General features: G+C 38.4%; 1 protein-coding gene across 1 annotated transcript in view; it reads right to left on the bottom strand.

Annotated features, from left to right (window-relative positions):
- Positions 1-17,361, bottom strand: part of Hdac9 (histone deacetylase 9) — a 924,083-nt gene extending 906,722 nt beyond the window's left edge. Inside the window, exon 1 of the mRNA XM_033757109.1 lies at positions 17,238-17,361. The gene's annotated coding sequence lies outside the window, so the exon portion shown is untranslated. The remainder of the gene's footprint in view (positions 1-17,237) is intronic.
- Positions 17,362-18,177: the final 816 nt, after the last annotated feature.

Here is an 18,177-nt window from a genome sequence, read left to right as displayed (position 1 = left end):
CCCACATGTATATATGTTCTCAGGGTGAGTTTCATTTGAAAGACTATTTTTAAATCCATTTTTATAAATATTTCACATGAAGATGATCTCTGTACCTTAAGTCTATATCTAATCTGCTTACGTTGCAAGAAAAGACTTTAAAACCAAGGTATATATGTGTCTACACTTCTATTAGTAGGTAAATCAGAGCCTTCATCAGAAAAAAACAACATAAAAAGGTTTTTTGTCAAGTTAAAGGAATAATGTGAACAAATGAATGATTTTTTTGTTTTTTCCCAAACGTGCTTAAGTCAGACATGAGATTATATTATAGCTGTATTATTATGTTTCCTTGTGGTGCTAATTTATAAGTTAATATTGCTTTGTGTGTTCAATAAGCTAGATGATATTGTTTGGGTATGAATGTGTACAAATTTCAGTATGCCTTTTTAAAGGAAACCATTTTTAGTCCTTCTTATAGTTCTTTGCTAAACTGTGAAAAAAAATGAACAGTGGTTTAAGCAAATTGAAAGAAAAATATTTAACTTTTAATATCAAGTATCTGGAGATAGGAAACTGCTGGTAATTTTTGTGACTTTTTCTTCATTATTGCAAAATGGATGTTGCAGCTTCAGCTATCAGATCTACTGTCTACCTAATCTAACAAAAAATAAGGGGAAAGGAAATACAAGAGGTAGCACATGTATTAAGAAAACAAAGGTTTTCCCAAAAGTACCAGTCTTCTGCCTAGTTCTCCCTGGCCACAGCTGTTTCACATAAACAATGCTGTCTGCAAAGAAGGATAAAGAGCAAATAAATTAGTTTCTTTTTCTTTCTTCTCTTTCTTCCTCCCTTCCCTAATCTCTCTCTCTCATAGATAGATAGATCGATGATAGATAGATAGATAGATCTATGATAGATAGATAGAGATATATAGATATGGATATCTTTCTTTGTGTCTTTCCTTTTACTTTTCCAACCCATATCTAGAGAAAGACAGGGGAAGAAGGCTGAAAATGGATAAGTGAATAAACGTTTAATATCTTCCACAGTTTCCAAAAATAGATTTTCCCGAACAAAACATATAATTGACTCCACCAGAAAGATTGCTATCCAATATTTTTTAAAAGAATGGGCCTTGTTATAGAATTTCAGAAGTTTGTCTTACTGTTTTTACAAATGAGGAAAATGAGATCCAGAGTTTTTAAGTAACTTGCACAAGACCACAGTCAGGTTTTAACTCCTCCAGAGCTAAGAGCCCACTCTGACCTATCACACCCTTTCTATGTCAATTTCCTCCTCCTACTGTAACCATGCACTACACCTTTTCTGAGTAACTGGTGTTGTTGTTTCTAAAGAAAACTATGCCTCTCATCTCTCCATAATTCATTTCCACCTTCCGAGTCACAATTCCAAATGCCAGAGTCTCCAATACATTTGATATTGTTTTTATTCATTTTAAATAGAGTTTGATATTCTGACCCTCCTTTACTGCCACTCGCCATGCTAAATCTTTTTGACTTAGGAGACCTTAACTCCGAACGATAGAAAGAGTAGGATGTGCCTGCCTTCTCTAAAGACAATTGTAATTGCCTATGAAGGACTATGCTCTCTTCCAGAGTTTCTTTTCTTGGGAGGGGGCTGCCTGAGAAGATGGGATGCATTTATAAAATAGTTAGAAGAAAATGTAAGTTTAGAAGAAAGATGAATTTGGGGCTGGCGATGTAGCTGAATGGCCCTGCACCTGCCTGGCAAAGCGCAAGGCCCTGAGATGGATTCCCTGGTACCAGAAGAAGGAAAGAAAAAGAAAAAAGAAAAAAAAATGCATTTTGAGAGTCATTATTAACAAAAAGTGCTTTATAATAACTTTAATTGTTAAAATCATAAATCATGTATTGTTACACATATTTGGAAAACTGATATGAATTACTCTTAAATTTTATGAAGAAATAGTTTAAATGTTTTAATATTTGGATTTTAATATATAATGAGCTCTGTGGGTGATTTCTAAACTCCTAAATTTTATTTCGTGTGATTCAAAAAGCATTAAGGGAGGGCAGGGATTTGGTTCAGTGGTTCTGCCGCTTGCAAGGCAAGCGCAAGGTCCCAAGTTCCATCCCCGCTATCAAAAATAAAAAATAAATTAAAAACATTAAGGAAATTCATTCCACTATATCATTGTCTTTTATTCATAGAAATCCATGATAATATCTCAATTAATGTTTAAAATATCTAAACAGGGCCAGGGATGTAGCTCAGTGATTCCACTGCCTGCCTTGCAAGTGCAAGGTCCTGAGTTCGATCACCAGTACAAAAAATAAAAGATAAATATTACTTCTTTTAAGTCAAAGGATATCAGTAAACAATTTTTAAATTGTGTAATTGGCAGAAAATTCCTAAAAGAGGAGAAAATTCTTAGCTAAATTTACATAAATTGCCTTTTTACTTTGAACAGGTCATCAATGTAAAAAAACAACAGAAGAACAAAGTACAGGGAAACATGGACTTGTAATAAGGGTGGTGCCGCTCCAATGTCAATTATTTTACTGGCTAGGTGATAAGCTTTACCAAAATGTCCTTGCAGAAATTTCTTTCCTTAAAAAGTAAACACAATGAAAGATGAGAAATTACAGACACCTATAGCTAAATGGATGCACACTGAGGCCATACTCTCAAGTGAAATAAGTAGGACACATGTGTAAATACTGAATCGTTTCTCTGGTGTGAGAAATTGAAAGTAAATGAGGACTAAAAGGTATAATAGATAATGTGAAATATAAGAAAACAGACAGAGGGGAACGGGAAATGGGAGGGGTAGGGGGAAGGAAAGAAGGGAATGGAATTAATATGAAAAAATGGAAAATAGTGGAAACAAAGTCTTTGTAGATAGGGAGGGTGGGAGGGGTTGAAAGGAGGGTAGGGGATGGGGAAAAAATAAAAACCAAGATGGATTATGTAAGCGTACAAATGTCCAATGATGAATGTCACTACATTGTATACCTTAAATGTACCAACAAAACTAATTTTTTTTTAAAGTGGTAAAAAGTAACAACCTGACAATAATTCATGAAGAAAGCATTTGCTTCTTTAAACTATGCATAATTACAACCAGAAAGGTTTGTTTCATCCTCATGAAGCTGGTCCTTGACAGATCAGCTAGCATTCTCCTCCTTCCTGAAGTCTATTCCAGGACCTGGTCACATGATATTCAATGGTCTTGAGAAGATGTCATCGTGACAGAGGGAACAAAGCTATGGTCTTCCCCCGAAAAGTTATATACATTGACTCCCTGGTGTTTCATTACTCAAAGCAAGCCATGTGATTGTGCCTAACTTACATGGGGTGGGAAATATAATCCTCTCCTATGAAGCACCTTGAGGGGTGCTGGCAATATTAGAATAATGTTTATTAAGGATTTCCTATCCACCAGGCACAAGGTTAGATGCTAGGACATAGATTATTCCATTTAATTTTACAACAACCCTCCAGCCCAGATACTAATAATTATCATCATTGAAGAAGAAATTGAGACAGAGTAAAGTTAATTGCTGCTAAAATCCCACAGCTAATGAATGAATAATGGGGCCTAATTCAGACACAGACTGTTTGACTCCAGGGTACAGCTCCTAACCAGTGTGCTGAAGTAGCAATACAAAGTCCTATTCCGTACTTTTAGATGCAGAACACAAAAGAAGTAATATAGAGAAATATGAGAGAAACAACGGAAGCTCATAATACTTTAGCACTAAGTCAGCAAGTCCTACTAATGCACATATTCAGTAAACTCGATTACTTGCAATCTATATATCCCTTGCAATATCCATAATAGCATAAAAAGACATTCCTAGAGACTGAGACCAAGAAGACCAATAAGGATAACGTGAAACAGATTACATCTATTGAAAGGGACCAAATATCAAGACCAAGAGGTCCAAGGAAGTTAACTGAGATGTGGATTCTGGGGATTTCAGGCTGGTGAACTACTTCTTGGTTAGGAAGGCTCTGTGGTCAAAACAGAGTCACACCAAAATTGTCTTCACTTATACATCTCCCTACTGAAGTGTTACCTTAAATCTTACTTTTGTGATGACTTGGTTCATGATACATCCTGGTGACTCATTCTCAAATGGTGACATTTTATCAAGTTGAAGGGCTAGTAGATCACTTTTAGCAAGGGCAACCATCAGGAAGAACCATTCTGACATTGTCCTAGGTGGCGTCATCGTCGTCATCGTCACCGTCTTCGTCAACATCATCATATGTCAGGTGACATTCAATGAGCTTTAACAAGTGTTGGGCAGTCTCCGCTACACACATTATTTCAGGATAACTCTGTGAGAAATCCACTATCATTAACCATAAAGAAACCGAGGCTGAGAGGGGTTAAGTTACTTAGCAAAGATCCCAGAACTGGTTAGTGGAGGACCAGCGTTAATTCCAGGACTGTCTGACTCTACAGCCCAGCTCTTGTGTTATTTCCTTTGTCCACCTGTATCGCTCCAGAATGACTTAAGAGGAGTAAGCAAGAGTGCAGGGAATTAGAGTCCACAGTTACACAAAAAGTACATGGGATAAATTGATAGATTTATTTTACTCTTCCCTCATTTTTACCCCATCATGATGTTCTTTCATTATGTCCCATATCCTATAGCCTAAGAATTAATCTAATATTTATTATATTTTATTACAAATAATTTTTTTACTAATTTCCTCATCTCAGGGAGGACGCAGTTGTTGTGGTTGCTTCATAGTTGTTTTTAGGGACAAAGATGGACAGACAAATTTATAAATTGAGACCAGCTTTTCCAAGCTGTAGGTTCTTCTTTCTTTTCTAATCTAAATCAACTCCGTCTTCTCTCTCTCTACCTGTTTCCCTAACAGGCTGTTTCTTCTTTCTTAAGCTCTTCAACATAGAATTGTTCAGTTTACCTGCACATGCAGTTAAGATTTAATTGTCATATAAAGTTATCACATAAATTCTGGATATGTGGATTCTAAACCTGGATTCTAATTAATCCTAAACCCTAATATACTAACAAGTAAAACCTATTTTAATTTTAAAAATTTGTTAGACTTCAAACATAAATCACAGTTTTTGATAAACCACTTACTTGCCTTGAATAAACAAATGGATAACTTAATGACTGACTGACTAAAGAATTAAACATAATTTAAGTGCAGTGGCACATGCCTGTAATCCTAGCACTGAAGGAGGCCGAGGCAGGAGTACTGCAAGTTTAAGTCCAGGCCAGGCAATTTCTTTTTCTTTTTCTTTTTCTTTTCTATTCCTTTCTTTTCTTTTTTTGAGACAGGGTCTCACTATGCAGTTGAGGCCGGTCTTCGGCTCACTATGTAGCCCAGGGTAGCCTTGAACTTGCAGCAATCCTCCTGCCTCAGCCTCCCAAGGGCTGGAATTACAGGTATGTGCCGCCATGCCTAGCTGGGCCAGGCAATTTAGTGAGATGCTTTCTCAAAATAAAAAATAAAAAGGGTGCTGGGGCTATATAGCTCAGTGGTACACCCCTGTGTTTGATCTCCACTACTGAAAAGAGAGAAAGAAGGAATGAACACAATATTGAGTTAACGTATTACTCAATGTGTCACTTCATTTTGGACTCCAACCATAACTTCATCATTTGTGACTTCATGGAATTGGAAACCAGTGGCCGGGTCACATTTTCAGTTTAGTTTCCATGTAATTTCAGTTTCATAGTAATCAAGTTACAGTTTCAGTTTAAAGAGAATATTTCACCTTCTCCCTCCACCAAGTCCATTCTCTTTTCGGTCTGACTCCGCCCAGAAGGCTGGCTTCTGCAGTCTGCATCCTCCTCACCTGGCCTTCCTGGCCTTTCTGACTGCCTGCTTGGGTTTGGCCAATGGGGGTTGCGGGGGGGGGAGATCATACTGCATTACCTAGAAACACTGCAAGCAGATTTGCCTTCTGGGCCATTACCTGGCAGTGGCTGTTTTCCTCCTTAGCCTGAAGCTCACATAGCTATAGGTCTCATAGGGTTCTACTAAATTACCTTTCACGCCTCAGTATTTCAGATCTAGGGGTTTTAAGGACTTGCTACTATTGCTGCAAGAATACCAGAAGGTCCTGGTTCCTAAGCAATTCTTCATGACTTCTTAACTTCTAAAATTCTGCCCATACCTCTATAAGTAGCCACTCAGCCCTCTTTAACCTTTTGTGCTGTCTGTTTTTTTGCTGGACTTAATAACAGCCAGCATCACCTGTAATAGGAATAAGGCTTTGAATCCATCAACCACAAAATGTTCAGGTTGCAGCTGCTATGAAGTGTGTCACTGTCACAGCTGAGTAAGGCTGGATAACTGCGTTAAGGCATAACAGGAAACTCAGCAAAGCCTAGAATTTCAACGTTTCTAAGAGTGCTGGATTTTCCCACCCAACTTGACTCAAGGTGTCTAGAACATATTTGTATTCCTCTAAGCTTTACCTTCACTGGCTAGTGAAGGATCGCTGTTGGTGTGTGCTTCAATGTAAGATATACTCATACTTAAGATATCTCTTCCATGGGTAAATCTACCACAGTGCTTGTAGTATTGGTATGGCAAGTAGCAAGTCACCTGGAAGGGGAACCTCTAGATGACATTATATGAATTATGGACCAAAAAGGAATCGATGTTTGATGAATCTGTCACAGAAATGCATCCTTTCCATTATGGGCCACAGCTGAAGAAGGGATATTCCTGCCAGAGAAAGTTCAGTACACCCACAGTGCAAACTTGGAATAGATGATCTAAGGTGTAAAGGAAGACTTAGTAGAACCAGAAACAGGAAATTTCATAGTTGAAGCTAATTACTATAAGTAAAGGGAAAAAAATGTAGCTCATCTCTCATTTGGTTTTTTTCATTAGAATAGTGGTTCATATCAAAACTAACAACAGAAACAAAGAATTTTATTTTTTAAAAGTACAAAAATGGTAAATAAAAGTAGTCTGTAACAATTGCAAAAATAAGCAGCAAAATACAAGTAACTCAATGAATGGGGATTAGTCCCTGAGTGCACTAAGAAAAAGAAAGCTTAAGTTAGCTATGTCAGCCTGGGACTGTATAATTGCTTATTATTCCTCCAGTTTTTTTTTTATTTTGGCTTTTTGTTTAGTTGAGGTTTTGTGGGGGGGGTTGTTTTTTGTTTTGTTTTTGTTTCCGTACCTGTCATGAATGAACCTATCTTTATACTTTTAAAAAACTGACTTTTGACATTTTCTGAATGAATCTAAGGTGTTGTAAATCCCTAGTACCATTAACAGCATATTCCTACTTTTCAAAAGGAGACTGATCATTTGTTCTTCAAAAAAATGTCTAGTATTAGTTTAAAACCCTTGGAAAATAGAATCTAAAAACTATTTTTGCTGGGTATTGCCTCATGATAGTTGCATATTTCAGATGGCCCTTTATATTTGTAATTTCTTTCTTTCTTTCTCTTTCTTTCTTTCCTTCTTTCTTTCCTTCCTTCCTTCCTTCCTTCCTTCCTTCCTTCCTTCCTTCCTTCTTCTTTCCTTCTTTTGTTTCCAGGGATCAAACTCAGGACCTTGTACTTGCAAGGTAGGTGCGGTGCCACTGATGTAATTTATTTCTTAAGTATGTAGCTTCTTTTCTACAAGCCCTGTGCGTTGCTCAAACACGTGTGTTAAATACTCTAAAGTGAAATGCTATTTTCCCTAACTCTTTGGCTTAGAAAAACATATTTTAACACCTTGAAATAGGAAACAGACCCATGATTTTTAAAGTTTGCTGCTTTATAGCCTGACAAAGACTGAGGTAAAAAAATAGAACACAGAAAACATAAATTAATGTTAAGAAACAGCTTATTAGGGAAAATATTTTTGCTTATGTTTACCACTTAGAAATTTTGAAAGCGTGAGGTAGCTATTTACCCAGAAAGTAGAGAATTATAGCAAACTGATATAAAACTCTTTTATTGAAAATGCTATTTTAATATATTTCATATGGAATTATAAGAAATCCTCCTTACTCCTATTTCAAACTGATTTAACTTCAATAGTAGCCAATGTACTAATACTACACCAAAGTACTTTTGGAGATCAATTTCTGTATTTTATAATTATGGCTCTTCCACAATTTTACTGTAAACTTGGGGTCTACAAAGAAACATTTTAACTGTTTGGACGATGGTATTACTTGGACCTTTGAGTGAAATATAGTGAATTTGACCTGTATTTCTCTCAACTTCTTATAAAATTGTTAAAATACCAAGATTTTTTTCTTAAGCATAAATACATGGGGAAAAAAAAAGATTGGGAAAGAAAATGGCAGTGTCCCAATTTTAGAGGATGAAAACAAGGTGGATAAGTGATAACTGACTTAGAAGATAAGATCCATCCTGAGCCGGTTTGCATACTTCAAATTCTCAACAGCCACATGTAGGAGTCAAGGTACTGGGCAGTACAGAGTTCACTGATTCCGGCTCTGAGAACTCTCTTTTGTCCCTTGGAGATTATTTAATAGAGAATCACAGTGAACCCTGAAGACACACATCTGCACATGGCTTGATACCCTCAGCACATGGTGGGCCGACTTGAAGTGCCAGAGCACATGCTGTACTGCAGGGTTGATGGCCAGACTTTAAGACTTAGTTTAATAATCCCTGGAGTGGAACATGGGAGGCCCTCTAGAGCAAGGTCCTAGAAATCTCATAGACTGAGGGTATGATCTTCTGGAAAGAGAAGAAAGTGGTACACTGAGGACATTTGGAAAAGGAGATGCCTATCGAGCTGGAGGGGATTTGAAATTAAAGAACATAATAGAGACCTGGGATGTATCCATGAGGGTCCCTTGATGAGAGACTTAACAATGTGTGCTTTTCTCCTTTGCACTCTGGGCTCAATCATGTTTAGTTATAATTACTTCAGCTGCCTGTGATGCTCCGATAATTCTGACAGATACTTGTGGCCCTGTGTGTATATAACCTGCTGTAGCCTCCTATGTGTGATCCTGTAGGGAGTAAACACAGGACAGTGAAGAGAACAGCCTATCCCATGTAGCGTGCTCTAGAGAGGTTCCTGCTGGAAGAGAGCAGTATCATGGTGTTCCAGGAAATGCTTAGTAGCAAAGGAACAGAGGAGTTGGTGAAAAGAAGCAACCAAGGGCTGAGCAGCTCAAGAAGAGGTGTGAGAAACATGCTCTCAATCTCAAATATTCTAGGATATTCTAGAAAAAAGTGACAGAGGAGGGTGTACTTCTGTTGGTTTCCATAGAGCTCTGTGAAATGGGACGCTTATCAAGCAGAGCTCTGAAGACCAACACCTGCAGGAGGAAAGGAAGGCAGCAGATTGTGCAGAGGGATGCTGGACTGCTGGGCGGGGCTGGCAGTGTCTCAGCTGACCCCTCATGTGCTCTAGAGCTGGGATGGCCTTTCCCAGTTGTCCTGCAGTGGGATGAAGGGTCTGAACCATTTTTATACCTCCTCTGACTCCTCAGATATAGGTTGCCCAATGAAGGGGGCATGAATTTGGGCAAGGAAACTCTTTCAGTGAAAAATAGCTCTTCCTATAAGCAAAGAGAATAAAGTCTCTTAGTTCCGACTTGGACAATACAGTATATGGAACCCTCTAGCATGCAGAAGACTAGTAATTGAAAAGATATTTAAATAAAAAATACACTGGTTATATGAAAATTTCCAATGATGCAGATTTATAGAGCAGGAGAAGAAAGTCTGAAAATAATTATATTAACATGAATAAGTAATCAGATGGTAAAGATGAGTATAAAGATTGTGAAGATATGATTAAAATTTTCTTGGCATTTTACATTGCTCTTTATGCAAATTGTGACAAAAAAAAATAATACCCTATCAGCTTACATCGTAGTCCTTATCCAAATAAGAACAAATGCATATTAATTTGGAAAGTCCATTCTTCAACACTCAGTCTCTGTCTCTCTCACACATACATAACTACACGCACAAACACACAGTTTAAGTTATTTTGTTGGGTAGATGAATGTTTTTTCATATGGCTGGTTAGCTACTTAAAGTACAAATGAGTTACAGTAAATTATTATGATTACTCTGTGAGGAAAAATGTTCTTGGTTAAATGTAGGGTGAGGTTTGTTTCATGGAGGATAAAAGGCAAGTGTGTTAGTTTGCTTTCTGTGCCTATAACAGAATATCTGAGACAAGGTGACTTGGAAAGAATCAAGGTTTATTTTTTCTCACAGGCCTAGAGGCTGGGAAGTCCAAGGGCAGAGCACCAGCTTTTGCGTGGCTTCTGGTGAGGACCCAGTTCAATGGTTCAACTCATGGTGGAAAGCGGAGGGAAAGTGCAAAAGAAGCAAAATACAAGGGGTGGGCTTGCTTCATCACAACCCACTCTGGAGGTGTCTAATCCAGTCTCAGGAGAGTAAGAACTCACTCACATGTGAAATGCATTAATCCACTCAGGAAGGCTCTGTCCTCATGACCCAGACACTTCCCTGTACACCCCGCTGTCCAACATTGTCAAAGTGGAGACCAAGACTCCACGTGAATTTGGGTGGGAACACATTCAAAAGCATAGCAGGAACTAAGGCTAAGACAAGAGATGAGATGTTTAAGTAGTAAGGAGAGTTCAGAGAGGTAGTAGAACGGGCAGGAAGACATGAATGACAAAGTGGCAACTGGTAACCCAAGAGGGGCTTTGAGAGGGAGGAAGAAAGAAGAAAACTTTTATTAAATTTATCTGTGTTTGTGTTATGTCAGCTTTCATCTGTCCAATCTTGAAATTAGCAGTAAGTCCTTCATTATTCACCAATACATTGTGGAGGTGGATGCTCTGTGCTCTTGCTTTGCTTTCTTTTGAACTACAACAAAATGTGAGTCTTACACTCTCACGGGCTTGACTGCCTGCTGGTAGCCAGCCCTGTTTGGCAACAAAAGTATTTGTAAGGAACAGGATGTAACACTGGACCCTAAAAGTGGAGAAAATGCCTGTACTTAATATTATCATCAGATAAACTTCAAGTATGTTGGAAACTCTTAAAGTGCACCCAGCTGTATCACCCCCATGGGAAAAGAGAACAGGGCACTGGGAATTTGATCCAACGAACACACCCAACCTTATCACTTACAATACTACCTATGTGGGAATAACTTCCAAATTCACATCCGAGCCCAGTTATCTCCTATCATTTTAGGTTTTGCATATGCTACCCAGTGAATCCACTGAGACATCCAAAACCAGACATCTGCTCTTCCCACTGCAATAGAGCACCACTTAGGCATTTTTCACAATTCAGTTAAGAACAACTCCAGATCTCCAAATACTCAAGAAAAACATGTGGATTCAGGTTTACTATCTTTCTCTCACAAAGTGTATCTAAGCCATTAGCAAATGCTGGTGGCTTTGCCCTCACAATATATTTAGAATCTGACTGATCTTCACCACCTCCACTGTTCACTCTCCAGCCATTGTCTCTCACCTGGATTGTTGCAGCAGCCTCTTAACTGACCTTTCTGCTTCCAGCCTTATCACATCACAGTTTATTTACGTAGAAGCCAACATAAATAGAAGGCAAAGTATTGCAATGGCCTACAAGATCCTGAGGGGGTCTACTCCCTATTGCTGTCTTCAATCTATCCTTGCTGCTCTCTGCCCCCCATTTTCTACTGGTGTCCCCATGGTCCCTTGCACATGCCAGGCACAGCACTGTCCAGACCCTTTGCACTTGCTGCTTCCTCTGCAGAATGCTCCTCCAACACATATGTGCGCAACATGTCTATCTAATACTTTAGTCACAAGTCACTGATTTACAACGATAAATTAGTCCTCTGCTCCAAGGATTCTGTCATTCCTTATCTGTCTCCCTGCTCATTTCTATGATACCTGTGATCTGGTACACTGCCCTTTTTACTTATGTGTTGTAAAGCTATATGTCTTCCCTCTGCTTTACTAGATACAAACTCCTTGAGGTCAGATTTTTATCCCATTCAGTATCATACTCTAAGTGCTTAGAACAGTATTTGGTATACAGTAGGCACATAGTAAATTGATTGAATGAGTGTGTTTAATTAACTCTTACATGATGAATATTTAAGAAAGTCAATGTCTTCACTGGTCATTCATGAAATTCAAATGAAAACAACATTGAAATTCCATCTCACCAGGCGTGGTGGCACAAGCCTGTAATCCCAGCACTTGGGAGGCTTAAGCAGGAGAATTGCTGTGAATTGGAAACCAGCCTGGGCTACATAATGAGTGCCAGGTCAGTCTTGACTACATAGTGAGACCCTGTCTCAAAAAAAAAAAGAGAAATTCCATCTCACTTAAGAAAGAATAGCTACCATCAAGCAATCACCCAATAACAAATGCTGGAAAGACTGTGGAGAAAAAGGAGCTCTTCGCCATTGTTGGTGAGGTGTAAATTGGTACATCCACTAAGTAAATAGTGTTGAGATTCCTCCAAAAACTCAAATTAGAGTTTCCATTTGACCCACCTATTCCCTTTCTAGGTATCTTCCACACAGAGTTAAAAGAATCATAGCACAGTGATGTATGTTTTCCCATGTTTATAGGAGCATAGTTTATAATAGCTAAATCTTGGAAACAGCCCAGATGCCCATCAACAGACAAATGGCTAAAGAAAATGTGTTTTTTATATACAATGGAGTACTACTCTGCCATAAAGAAGGATAAACTTGAGACATTTTTAGGTAAATGGATGGACCTAGAGACCATAATTTTAAGTGAAATAAATTAGACATACAAGTTTAAATATCACATTGTTTCTTTTGTGTGGAAAAAACCCAAAGGGTAAATAAGGTGCAAAATGGAGGATAGATATTGAGAAGTAGGAAGAACGTGTTCAAATGGGGAGAGGAATAAGAGAGGGAGGAGAAATGGAAGAAAAGGAAAAGGTTGAAAAAAAGAGAATGGAATGAAGAACGGAAACAAAGCTTTTTTAAGTGGGGAGGGTATGACGGGTTAAAAGGAAGGGAGGTGAATGAGAAAAAAAGAATTAAAATATATTATGCACAAGTACAAATTCCTTATGATGAATGTGACCACTCCGTATTGCAAACATATACTAATAAAATAAAATAAAACTTCAAAAAAGAATGTTGACTTTTCTCATCAAATATACCCATCTTCCGATCTGAACATAGAAGGGTTGCACTTGACCGTTTCACCTTTCTATTTCTGTCACATGAACGTCACTTGGCTTTGCTGTACTGAAGGATGGAGTACCTGCTGAGCACAGCTCCACCGTGAGTGTACGCCAGAGGCGATCTTAGGAGATGCTTATGACACAAAAACCCCAAATCCCAACTCTTCTTGTTTGGTTCATTCCTTGTATAAACACAGGATAGCACATAATATTTCTAGCAAAATGTCGTCATTTGGGGGAAATATAGAGTGAAAGATTGGGTGGGTAACTGGAGGGAAAAAAACACTAGAAGTCATAATTTGCCTTTCATAAGTTCACACAAGTGAGAAATGCATCTAAAGATGGAAATTCTAAAACAATCAGAAATATGATGCTACAAACCAAATGTTTTTCTTTGCTTTTTTGTGAAATGGCTTCCATTTCCTGTGATTTCATCACCATAAAGGAATCATCTGTGCTGGTAAACACACTACTGGGCACATCCATCCATCCCTCTCCGTCAGTCAGCCACAGACAGCGAGTGCCCGCCGCTGACAGCAGATACTGCAATCCATTTAGAAAGAGTTCCGCAGTGCTTTCCTTACCCTCCCCAATGTTCCATCTAATGGAACTTTAGAAGGTAACAATACCTCTTTAATTCATACTCCACTAAAGCTGTATTTGTAAGTAATCAGAAGATCACACTAATGTCTATACCATCTCTACCGAAAGTATTAAATATATGGACATTTTTCAGAAAATATCATGAAAACTGTTTATACTATTTTAGGTCAATACTTTAAATTTATAACTATGAGGTATATTTTATCCTTTACACATAGCTGTTTAAAAATTATTGTTATGCTGTTTAGAAATTATTTTGATCTGTTTACTAAGAATAAGTCAACACAGAACAACTAAGTCAAGGTTTCTTTCATGTCTTTGATGTGGTATCTTCATTAAAAGAGAAAAAACCTACAATTAATTATTTTTAAATATCTAGATTTCAAAAATTTAGTTAAGCATTTTTAATACTAAATATAAAAGTAGAGTGCTTCTTCTACACTTACGAGAAGTCTTACAACATTCTCATAACTAACTGAAGTTAAATATATACAAGTGTCACGCAATTAGGGAAAGAATGACAAAAAAGAAGAAAGGAAGAAAAGGAGGGAAGGAAGAAGGAAGGAAAGAGGAAGAAAAGAAAGATGAAAGAAAGAAACTAATTTAAAGTTGATGACCATATGCTTTTTTAGCATTATATTTGGGGCAACTTAAACCAACTGGTATGATGACTTCTTACACAGCTAAACAATCAAAGCCTTTTGTAAACACATCCTATGTTTAATTCATCTTCAAAGTAAAGACATTTTGTATATGTTTTTACTGCTGGTCTAGTAAACTTTCCAAGAAAAGGACCACACAATTTGCATAATATATATATACATATATACACACACACATACACACACACACACACACACACATATATGTGTGTGTGTGTGTGTGTGTGTGTGTGTGTTTTCCTAATTCTTCCATAGAAGAAGTCAGAAGTTTTCCTAATTCTTCCATATGTCTTTTTTTTTAATTTATTTTTTTTATCCCTGGGATTGAACTCAGGACCTTGCGCTTTCGAGGCAGGCGGTGGCACCACTGAGCTAAATCCCCGGACCTTCTATGTATCATTTTTGAGAAGTAAAAGCAGTGCAGATGTTTAAGTGCTCCAAAGCCAGATACCCTAGGTTCAGTAAGGACATCACAACCTCTCTGCCTCCACTTCTTCATCTATGAAGTGAAGGCATAAGTACCTAATAAGTTGTGGTGAAGATCAAATAATTATTGCCTCTGATGTACTTGGGAAATGACCTGGCATAAAGTGTTCAATAAATAATTAATTAGCACTAATTATTACTCCCACTGTGAAGAATCTATGTAACTCATTCAATAGCTGTATGTTGAGTGTCTTTGTGTGCTTGGTGAAGGTAACTGCACTGTCACACACTTGCCCTCCAAGCAGGACAGCAATGCAGCCAAGGTTCATGGAGGCAGGTTGGTGTAGGGATCAATCAAGTGGTAACAGCAGGTAAGGAACAACTAGAATTCAGTTTCCTCAGACTCTTGACAATTCTATTGGCTGAATCCAGCTAGAAGCAAGAGTTCAAGGCAACCCATACATGTTGCACAGAAGAGGGTGGAGGGTGGAATGTGCCTATGGAGAGATCAACAGAAAATAACTACACTTTCAAGAAGGCAGTGAATGTAGGAAGCAGAGAATAAACGTCCTGACTTTTCTATTTTCCGGAATTTCCCCCGGTCAAATCCAGTCAGAAGTCAAAAGGGAAGGGAGCCTAGATGTCTGCAATGCTCAGCTTCCCCAGTATGTAACCAAGGAGATAAACTGAACAGTAAACTGCAGGAAATGAGGTCTGGGCGCAAGACAGCAAACAGCATACATGCTACATATCAAATTTCATGACTGCTGTCTTTAAAAAGGTATAGCAGGCTTGCCTCAGAGCATAGAACCCAAACAACTGAGCTCAGTGAGCACAGCTATCAGTGGAGCACATGGGAGATTACCTAAACCGGTTTAGGAAGATTCGTGAGTGAAGGGTCGCTGAAAATAAAATAAAGGCCGGAAAACAAAAAGCCTTTTACCTAATGCTGACTTTAGGTATTGGCCTCAGGGCAGTGGGTAACCCTGCAATCAGGTTTGTATTGTATACCACACTAGCTGCTGTTTGAAATCATATTAGAGACTAAGAAAAGTGGAGATATATCAGCCATATCATCTGAGAGAAGTGGTGTATGAAGACTTTTTTTTTTGGTTTTTTGAGACAGGGTCTTACTATGTAGTTGAGACTGACCTGGAACTCACTGTGTAGCCCAGGCTGGTCTCGAACTCACAGCAATCCTCCTGCCTCAGCCTTCCAAGTGCTGGGATTACAGGTGTGCACCACCACGCCCAGCTAAGACATTTTTAGATAACAGAAGTGACAGGTGTTGATTGGGTATTTTAGGAAGCAGAAGAAAAAAGGAAGGATGATGCACATATGCACATTAGTCGTGGCAGCTGAGGAACGTGGTACCATCGCTCTGAAGTCCAGGAAGAGCATTTGCAGAGGATGCTCTGTTAAATGTTACATAGGGGCCAGGAGAATGCAAACTACAGGCATGCAGTGAATTTAACAAAAACATCATTGATGACCCTGATGAAAGCAATTTCAGTAGTGGGCGGAGACAGAGGCAGATTCAACCCAGCATAATAGCACGTATCTGTGATCCTAGCACTTGGGAGATTGAGGCAGGAGAAGTCGAAGTTTGAGGGCAGGCCGAACTGTACAGTAAGACACCGTGTCCAAAAATAAAATAAAATTTAAAAGATAGGAGATTACGCACATCTCACTCTTCGCCAAAGTGACAGGAAAGGCTTCTTAAAGACATAGGCATGCAAGGGTATGCACAGCAGAAAGCGCCTCATAATATAAAAGAGAGACAGAGAGAAATGAGCCTGTGTGTGTAGAGGAAATGCTCAGAGTCCTAGTTTCCTTTTGTCTTTCTTTCCATCCCCCAGTGTCAGCAACCAGCTCTTCACTCATGAAGAGGGGCTGAGAAATTTTCCCAAAAGTATCTCACTAACTTAAGAAGAAATGAAGATACAAAGGGCCCATCCAGTTCAGTTCTGCAGCAACAAAGCTTGCAGTTAACAAATCTCCTTGGAACTTCCAATGTCTTTGTCATATTCCAACTGTTAAATATGAGCGGATAATCTAGGGTTACCAGATATCTGAGACAAGCTCTGTCTACCTTAAAAAAATAACAACAACCAAAAAAGAAAGAGCAAATGGGAAAAAGCAGTAAAATAAATAGAAATTCCACAGAGAAAAGAGACTTTACATCTTCAGAGAGATATAAGAACATCGTAATCGAACACAAGCACAAGGAAATTTATCATTGGCGGTGGAGTGGCATGGAGGAAAGGATCAGTTTTCATTTCGTTTCCTAGAGCTGCTCAAGAAATTTCACAAATGTAGTGGCTTAAAACAACAGAAATGCATTCTCTTATAGTCCTGGGAGGCAAAGTCTGAGACGAAACCAAGGCATTAGCAGGGCCCATTCCCTCCACTGGCCAGGGAAGAATTTATTACTCACCTCTTCCAGTTTCTGGTAGCCCTTGGCATTCCTTGACTTGCGGCCTGTGTTTCCAAGGTCACATTATCTCTGCTTCTCTCCCAGAAGGACAAATGACGACACAGTGGACCCACCTAGATAATTGAAGATATTCTGGAATAATCAAAGATAAGATAATCAGAGACTCAGCCAACAAGCCATAATTTAATCACTTGTGCAAAAACCCTTTTTCTAACTAAATTAACCTTTCTAAATTCCAAGGGTAAGTCCTGCATATCTTTGGAGAGTCATAATTCTACCTACCACAGTCTTCTTCCTCTGTGAGAAAAGAATACATAATACAAAAAAAAAAGGCATATTTTCACTGACATTCAGGTCACTAACAAAAGAATCATCTACAAGGGTGAAACCAGTTGCCTCTGAAGAGGGAGAAATAAATAGTGAGGCAGCCTTCTCAACTCATGGTCCACTGTAGAATAGATACTTAAGTCTTAATGCCATAGCATTTATTATATGTTATGAATGAACCTCTGTCTTTTGCATCATGGAGGATACTAGTGCTCTATCATCCATGAAAACTTAGAAAAAAAATTATCACTCAAGCTCTTTTCTGTAGGCTGAGTTCTATCATGGAACCCTCGCTGAAAAATGCATGTGCAGTTGGACAGCAAAATAAAAGTTAACTTTTAAAAAATAAAATAAAAATGTATACAAACAGCATCTTAAAATAGTTGTTCTCAAGAGCAGAAAATAAAGAAGTTCTGATGGATACAGAGTATCCTGTTTCTAGAAGAAAAGCAAAAGTCTAACTGGATATGAGGAGAGGCAGCGTCATGACTGAGGAAGACATGAAAATGGGCACTGGTAAGGTTTAGGTGCAAGAAGCTGAAGAAATTCTCACACAGGGACTCTTATTTTCTCTGTGCAAGACAAGAAATTTTCCAAAATTGTACTCCGTTCC

This window comes from Fukomys damarensis, unplaced genomic scaffold (assembly GCF_012274545.1).
Source record: "Fukomys damarensis isolate Sample0158 unplaced genomic scaffold, DMR_v1.0_HiC HiC_scaffold_4, whole genome shotgun sequence".
In the NCBI taxonomy this organism is placed as follows: domain Eukaryota; kingdom Metazoa; phylum Chordata; class Mammalia; order Rodentia; family Bathyergidae; genus Fukomys; species Fukomys damarensis.
Note: the sequence above shows the minus strand (reverse complement) of the source record. Positions and strands in the feature narration are given on the sequence as shown.